Source organism: Lactuca virosa, chromosome 4 (genome assembly GCF_052849685.1).
Source record: "Lactuca virosa cultivar CGN04683 chromosome 4, Lactuca_virosa_CGN04683_v6, whole genome shotgun sequence".
NCBI lineage: Eukaryota > Viridiplantae > Streptophyta > Magnoliopsida > Asterales > Asteraceae > Lactuca > Lactuca virosa.
The window spans coordinates 197,757,108-197,766,331 of NC_136429.1; the positions used below are offsets into that span (position 1 = coordinate 197,757,108).

Consider the following 9,224-nt stretch of genomic DNA (forward strand, 5'->3'; position numbering starts at 1 on the left):
CAAGGATCACACTCCAAATTCTCTCACCATTCTCTCTCAATTCCAAGACTTCCAAGGCTGATTATAAAGCTTTCTTCCACTCTTGGTAAGTATAATTCATTCTTCTTATGATTATTACACATTCTTCTACTCAAAATCATAAGAATCTTACACAAACATCGTCACCTTCATGTTAGGTTCTCGATTCGTCAAGGCATCTTCTAAGTGTTCTTGGGTTGAACACTTCTCTTCTCCAACATCCATCCTCTAATAACACATAAGGTGAGTTCATAACCCTATATTTTCATGTTTTTCTTAAGTTTTTAGGGGGGGAATACAAGTTAAAACAACAAAAACACAACTAAACTCATTTAACAGTCTTCAACAGAAACGTTTAACTCCATTCACGGACTGTTTTGGTCAACTTAAGCATTTTAGTTTTCAAAACTGTTTCAGACGCATATAGTTCAGGTTCATACCTTTAAAATGACTACTTGCACATCACCATATGATTTTTCTACGATTTATGGTGATTTTTACAAAACTGTCTATCATTTCAGAAACAAAACCGGACCAGTCTGTGAATATGAATATTTTCACACAAGTTGGAGATCACTAAAAATCATGAGAAAATTTATGAACAAACTAGACACACTTTATAAACTCTCAGAATTTGCGGTTTTTGATTTAGACCTTTGATGATTTTTCTATAAATTTTCTAAGAACAGTAACAGAAACGTTATTACTAAAAAAATACCATCAATTTCATTTACGCCTTGTAACTCGTTGAGCAAGGTGTATATCATTATGTAATCATATATTATTACATTATATGTCATTTTGTCTTGGTAATTAGACATACATCAGAAAACAAATGGATTTTTACCTTCACAAGTATGGTAAATAATTAATTTTTATAAACAAAGTTTACATCCGTTATACACAAACATTTGGTAAACTATGACAATTATAGTTTATGAACACTACTACTACCCTTGTTGTGATAAACTATAATAGGTATAGTTTATGATACATTTACATAACAAACTATAATTTGTATTAATACTCTATTCTCGTTTAGCAGTTTCTAAACCAAAACTATTAATTATATTAGGTTCTACGCCATTTTGACCCGAACCGTCTATCGTACGACACACGCATTTCGTTTTGGGACTAATGTGAGTAATCTACCCCATATTTTATAATTTTCAATACTTTTGGGGTGTATCATGTGGTTCTAATATGTTCCAACTTCATTTTATTGTTTTATCACAATTGAGACATTGTTGGGAGATTTATACGTGAGTCATTAATTGTATAACTATTGTTTGTTTACGCTACATATACTTGTAGTGCATTACCATTTTTAGTCTAATCTCCATGACTATGCCCGTATTCTTGAGGTACGTTATGGACAATAATAGCGCTATTGGGTTGACCACCCCGCCTTGGGACGCTAAGGTGATTGATCGCACGTGGTTGAGTGTGTTTGATGATTAGATGCTCCATCCTATATATATTTATATATATATATATATATATATATATATATATATATATATATACATATGTATATATAGGGTGAGGACTTATTGTTGTTGTTATCATTTGTTAATCAATTTTGGATTTATAAACCGTTATCTCAAATACAATTGTTTGCCGACTTCAAAAGAAAACAAATTTCAAATTATAAATGTTTCAACTTCACGAATTTTCTCTACTAAAATTAGATTACTCACCAACTCTCGTAGTTGACCTGTTTTTACCCATGATGCAGATTTGAAGAATGAAGTTGATGAAAAATAGGTTGTGCCCTAGAAATCCACAAGACTATTTAAATTTGATGTAATAAATGTTGTTTGTATTTGGATTTGTATTTGTATGTTGTGGATCTTGTTTGCATACTTAGTACTTAATTGAATCTAATCATATTATAACATAGTTGTCATGAGACTTTGAACAATATATCACGCCTTGATCGATTCCGACAAGGATCGGGGTGTGACATGAACATCCCACACCTTGCATCTAGCTACAGTGGGACCTGCAGGTCTATGGGTGACGAATGTCATATGAGTTTCGATGCCTCAAACGTCGTGTTATACTAGTCAATCAAGTATGGTTACAATCTTATCACATTTTACCTCAATTAAACAAACATGTTTAAGGTAGTTAGTACATTGGTAGTTACATAGATAAAACTACAGTACATCTTTATTTTCCGATTTCATTCACATTGTGATCTTCTCACATAAACGGTAATGAAAACTATATTTTGGTAATGATAGTCATACTTTGGGAAAACACACACTTTTACAAAAGAACAAACATAAAGAACAGTTGGGTCTTGATAGAAGACTACTTTAGTAGAAAATATAGGATTTTCTAGGAAGTTTACAAACATTTACATCAAACACTTACAAACTTTTACATCGAACATTTACAAACACTTTCTTCAAACTTATACAAACAATGACACTAAAATACTTATGAACTCACCAGCTTTAATGCTGATCTACGCTTTCAAAATAACTTGTATTCTCAGGTCACCAGTAGACAGGTACCGATGACCAGGTTATGAGAAGATGGAGCACATTCAAGACTCATCTCTTATTTTGATTCTTATTTTTGGTGTCTTATAAACTATACAGAACACACTTGTATTAAATTATACTATTAATGCAATGGATGATGTTGTTGCTAGTTTTACTATTATGCATTGTTGTGATACTGTACATGACGTCCTCCGCCCTCGAACGTTTCTGCCGTTCCGGTTTGGGGGTGTGACAGCAGGGCAATCCAACTGGGAGGTTGTGGACCCAACATGCTTTCTATCTATTTTATATGTTGTGTGATGGTATTTTGGGGGAACTCGCTAAGCTTTGGCTTACAGTTTCGGTTTATTGTTTTAGGTACTTCTGATTGAAAGGTCTACTATGCTCAAGAGTCATATTAAAGTGATGTTGTTAATTAACATATGATACTAATGGGTCACACTAACAACAACTTGATACAATTGATTATTTATTAAAAATTGGTTTTAATAAATATTCAATAAACTCTTATAATTAAAAATGGAAATAATTTTTTCTAGGAAATAATAATTTTCATTAGCAAGTAACATTATATATAATTCATATGGTATGAATTAATAAGTTATGTACAACTTTATGGACTAGTTGAAACCCTTTTGTCTTTTTCTCAAAAGACAAAGTTTATATTTTATAAAACTTGAGTTTATAAAATTTAAACAACTCTTCTCTTTTGTATATAATTTTCGAAAATTAGAGAAGAAGAAAAGAGTTATGGGCTTTTGATTATTTGAATGAGAGAATGGTTCTTTGAATATTTAAATAAGAGTATGACCTTTTGATTATTTAAATGAGAGAATGGTTCTTTGATTATTTAAATAAGGGCATGGTCTTTTGATTAGTTTATTCAAAAAGTAGGAATTGTTTCTACTATAAATACAAGACTTGAAGCTTTCATTTTAGGCTTGATTCATACTCTCAAAACTGTAACCTCCTTAGATGAGGTTACTCTCTCTCTTTTCTTCATCTTTTCTTGAAGTTACTTGCATCTTCACGCTCTCTTTAAGTTTATATTGCTTATGAACTTAAAACTTAAGGGTTTAAGAGTTTATGGACTAGCATCTTCATCAACTTGAGTCATTGTTGGTGTCTCAAAGGTTCCACATTCTTCATCAACTTCCAAGCCTTCCAAGAGGACCCAAAGAACTACAAAGGTTGTCATTTCTTCACCTCTTCTTTGGTTGGTGTTTAAATCTTTCTACAACTTGCAAGAAGATCCTTGGTGGGTATAAAATGTTTATGTTATTTCAAAATTTTAAGTCATCCGTTGCCATATTTTTCTAGTTTATGAAACTATTTTTGAACTAAGTTGATTATTGATAGGCTCTTTGATCCGATCACTACCGCTAGTATAATAAGAGTGGTAGTGCGTGGGTGGTGCTTTGGTCGCATGGATTTGTTCAGACGCTGGGATTGTCAAGTGAATTTGAATTGTAACTGTTGGAGATGTTTTGAGAACATTAATTTGTTGGCAAATGGGTTGTTGGATTGGTGGTATGTCCGTTCCGGTCAAGGTTATAGTTCTTTATCATCAGCAGAGGTGGCTTAAAGACTTAGAATTATATTTTTTAAGAGTGTTTTGGGGTACAACAAGGTCTTCCTACTTGGGTAGTGAGGTGTTAATCTGGTATGGGGTGTGGGTACCCTAGTTTTTATGGTCTTGGAATCTTAATACTTGTAAGCCCAGGATGACAGTAGTGGAGTAGTGAGGTGGCGAGATGGTCTGGAAATCCATCGATTGTGAGGTTGGCATAATGCATTGAACCCAAGTAGGGGAGAACCATTTGGATTAATGGGAATAACTCTAGGTGCGGAACAAGGAAGACTTCCATACCCTAGTCAAGTGGAGAACCGATTCTAGTTGCGGTTTGGATTGAGGTTTGCATAAGGAATGGAGATTCAGGGCATTTCGCTCGAATATGTGACGCATCAGTAGTGACGCATGGCAGATATGTGAATAGGTTTAGGTTGAGGGTTGTGTTAGAGCTAGGAATGGCAACAGGGAGGGTTCAGGGTAGGGCATGGTTTCCCAAACCCGCCCCGATATCTTTCGGGTATCTTATCGGGGCGCCCTATCGGGTTTCGGGTTTCTGGTATCTTATCGGGTTTACAACAATTCATAACGAAATCTCTATTCCGTTTTAGGGTACCCCGATGTCTTATAAAAAAATACATGTTCTAGCCTCCATTTTAAATTAAATATGTAATTAATCACTTTAATAAAACAAATTGGACGTTATATTAAAAATTATTTGATTTAAGATTAGTGTAATACGTCAAAACATAAAAAATGATCATTCACACCAGATTGTTAATAACTAAAAAGATTATCCAAAATAAGTATTTTATCTTTGAATGCGTGAAATTAACATCAAAATGATTTAAACATTATAATCGGGGCGGGGCGGGTCGGGGCGAGGATAACCCACTCCCTGCCCCGAACCCGATAAAAAACCTGATAACGTGTAACACCCTGTTCCTGGTACGTATTTAACTCCAAGTATTATTGTATTTTACCCTGGGACTTGACGAGTTGAAGGCATAACTCGTCGAGTCGACTCGGATTTGCACGCGGATTTTAAGTGACCTACTCGACGAGTCGGGAGACCGACTCGGCAAGTAGGAGTTGTCTGAGTGAAACCCTAAATTTGAGGGTTTGCACCCTATTTAAACAACTTATATCCTCCCATATCAGCCTCCATCGTCCATCACACTTCCAGAAGACCTTAAACTGAAACCCTAGCCTTGTTTGAGTGCTCTTAAGCCATTTTGTGCATTCTTTGGTGATTGTGAAGCTTGAGAAGAAGAAAGGAGCTTGGGAGTTCCAGTTGAAGCTAGAAGATCAAGAGATTGTGTTTCATCTCCAGCTCATTTAAGGTAAAAAGCTTCAATATTGACTTTCCATGTGTTTAATCATCTTTAGGGCTTGGTTTTTGGTATCTTTAGGGCATTTCTAAGCCATTTTCGGGTTGTGGGGTGTAATGTGAAGTTATGGCTTCATATCTTGGACTTTGGAAGGGTCTCATGGCATAAAGGTGCCAACTCTATGGCCGTGAGAGCCCCATGCACCTTGTAGGTCTCATTTTTGGTCCTTTTGAGCTTAAATACCCATGCATGGACGTAAACTTCGTGACTTTACGTGTTATATCGACCCTAAGAGGTCAGATCTACCCTTTGGATGAGATGGGCTCAACAGAAATCGAGTTTATGGACATGGACTTAGTGGACTCGGCGAGTTGTTCTTGGGACTCGGCGAGTCGGGAAATGGTTCCCCGACCTTTGCTGTTTTGAGGAGTCTGGTTGAGTCTAGAAAAGGACTCAACAAAGATGGATGTGATTATAAGACCAGGAAATCATGGGACTCGACGAGTGTATGAACAAACTCGATGAGTCCAAGGCAATCTCCCAACCCATGAAGATGGACTCGACGAGTTGTTCATACAACTCGGCGAGTCATAGACTGAACACATTCATATGAAGGAGATGAACTCGACGAGTTCAAAGGGAACACGTCGAGTCGGTCTAAGATGGTCCCGATATTATGGTTGAAGAAGGACACGTCGAGTTGTTGCTACACTCGACGAGTAGAGTCGGGGAGTTGGATCATTTTGGAGGAATAGGGACTCGACGAGTTGGTAGACCAACTCGACGAGTCAAGTCAACTGGAGGTTGACTTTGACCAGGATTTGGGTTGACCCCTATGGGGGTTGTGAGTACGAATTGATAACTTAGTAGAGTTGTCATGTAGGGATTGAGGAGTTGAGAAAAGTCGATTTTCACGCCGGGGACAGTTCAGACACTACGCGAAATTGAGGTGAGTTACCTTCCAGTAGGGGTGGGTCTACGGCCACAATGCCGGCCCACCAGTAGGAGTTGTATGTTAGATGATTGTCTTTGTGATATTCATCTAGGTTTGCTACTACCTGATATGTTTATGTGCTAGCATGATATGTTATATGTGATAGTGGTAGTGCGAGGGGAATAGTCCCCCGATCGGTTGTTAGGACCAAAGGGTAGGTCGGACACCCCAGATATGTCTGACAGCATGTTTATGATAGTTTATTATGTGATAGTAGTACGGGGTCAAATAGTCCCCGTGACCGGGTGAGATAGACCGGAGGGTAGGCAGGCACCCCAGAATAGCCTGACACGGGTAGTCAGCACCCTAGAATGGCTTGACCCGGGTAGTCAGCACCCCAGAATGGCTTGACATGGGTAGGTCAGGCACCCCAGAATTGCCCGACAACTTGTATGATTGTATAGTATGTGGTATGATGGGGGAACTCACTAAGCTTTGTGCTTACAGTTTCAGTTTTGGTTTCAGGTACCTCTTCATCCAAGGGGAAGGAGCCGGCGGCGTAGCAGCGCATCACACACACATGGTTTCCGCAATGAGCTTTCTGGGATTGTACTCTGATTTATATTACTATTCGATGTTTTGATTTCAAGACATGTTCATGATGGTTTATGGATTGATATGATATTGACAATGTTTTCAGTAAACGATTTTATAAATTACTTAATTACAAAAGAAATTTTTGGACTCGAAATTTGAGATGTTACAAGTTGGTATCAGAGCCTTGGTTTGAGGGATTCGGACACACCCTCGGCGGTGTCTGGACTCAAATTGAGGGCTTGAAAGATTTTTACAAAAAAAATAGTTTTCTAAAATCTAAGTTAAGGAATTTTGAGAAAGAACAAGGTGTGTGATGCGTGCGACCGGCCGAGCTCAAGTAAGTTTTCCCCAAGATACCCATACTTGTTAGGGCTGTCTAGTCAGCAGTAGAATAGCCTGAGTGGGTTATGCTTGATTTGGTTACTCAATGCACGAATGCTGCTTCCTTTGTGCTTGTAAGGGTTCTAGCTAGCCTTAACTAACTAGTAAGTGGATATGTAATAGTATTTGCAAACTACTTAGGGAAGGATGGTAGGGACTCCTTGAGCAGCTGATGACGGAGAGGAGTTCAGAGAAGGCCCTAGGTCAAGCCTAGGATGAGATTAGCTTGGATAGCAGATTTGGTAGAAGTAACCTGGTGAAGTCAAAACAGTCCTTGAGGAAAGTACAGATAGATGTGGAAGGTAGTATGGGTCCGTACTACTGGAAGCAGAGGATCCGTACTCGAGTCAAGGGAGGCTGAGATGGAACCAAGGATCTGGAGAGCGTGCGAAACCTCTCGAGAGTATGTATGACCTTGACGTTTACATGTTTTATTTCAGAATGGTGGTTACGCATCATGGAGCGGGAGGTTCAGGGTTTGGATCCGGTTTTGGATCAGGCACGGGTGCGGGATCTGAGCAGGTTGATGACAGTTTACGCGAGTTCATCGCGTCTGAGATTACTAGAGGTATCCTTGAGTCGACCCCTATCATTTTCGGGTTGATCAAGGAGGGGATTATCGAGTTGATGGAGGAACGCATCCAGGCATTCAGGAGGGACTCGGCGTCCAGCCAGTCGGGTATGCGTACACTGTCCTTGAAGGACTTCAGGGGGAGTGGTGCACCAGACTTTCACGGGGTGAAGGACCCCATTGCTTCCAGGAGATGGATCGCAGACATTGAGTCTGCGTAGTTGATGCGCTTCTGCCCGGAGGGGTCGAAGGTCCGCTTTGCTGCAGGTTGTTTGAGGGATAGAGCTGGGGAGTGGTGGGAGTCTGTCGGTGACTCACTGGGAGCCCCAGCCATCGAGGCTATGGCTTGGTCAGATTTCGTGACCAGGTTCAGGGCTGAGTTTACGCCAGTTGTGGACCTTCAGCAGCTGGCCAGAGAGTTTCTTGACATGAGAGAGACGACCGAGACAGTGGCAGATATCACTGCCAAGTTCAGGGAGAGGGCTTTGTTGGTACCTCAGTATGCGGGGGATGAGGAGATGCGGAAGACCCGCTACCATGATATGTTGAGGGCTGATATTCGGGAGCATGTTAGCTATTCAGCTTGCCCGATCCTGGAGTCCATGATTGCCAGGGCGCGGGAGAGGGAGATTGATTTGGAGCACCTCAAGAAGAGGAAGGCAGAGACTGAGCAAGTTACAGGGGTTTCGGGGAAGAACCCTAAGGGATCTGACATTAGGTCGAAGGGCCAGCCTGTCACACCCCGAACCAGACGTCGGAAACGTTTGGGGGCTCGTGTGACTAACAGTTGAATTATCATCACAATGAATATACATGAAACATAACACATTCACCACCAACATTACATATAACAACCAACATTGTTCACATCAAGTACATTGTTATAAATACATAAGTTCCAAAATATTATAAGTATGATGAGTGATGTTACATAAATGAAACCATACACACTTGAAAATCTTCCTGCTTAACGATTACCTTAGAATACAAGTTATTTTGAAAACGGTCAACATATATAATGTTGGTGAGTTCATAAGTGTGTTTGAATAAAAGTCTTTGAATCCTTTGTAAAAAACCCAGAATATCTGATATTTTCTGTAAAATGTCTGAAAATGATGTGAAAATAAAGTATAAAGGCATGTGTGAATTTATTAGTTGTAACATATATGGATGTAGTTTAGATTTCTTGTATTGTAAGGAAGTGATAATTGTATATGAATATTTCCCTAGAAAATCCGATATTTTCTTATTTATAGTAATGTCGAGGTTCTTGTATCGTTAAATAAGTTATTTTGTATTGACACAA

The 9,224-nt window shown here is 38.8% G+C and overlaps 1 long non-coding RNA gene across 1 annotated transcript; it reads left to right on the forward strand.

Annotated features, from left to right (window-relative positions):
• LOC145108763 (uncharacterized) lies at positions 1-1,153 on the forward strand. Its single transcript, XR_013708531.1, has 3 exons — positions 1-85; positions 177-261; positions 1,094-1,153. It is a non-coding gene; the product is annotated as an uncharacterized LOC145108763 (long non-coding RNA).
• The last annotated feature ends 8,071 nt before the right edge of the window (positions 1,154-9,224 follow it).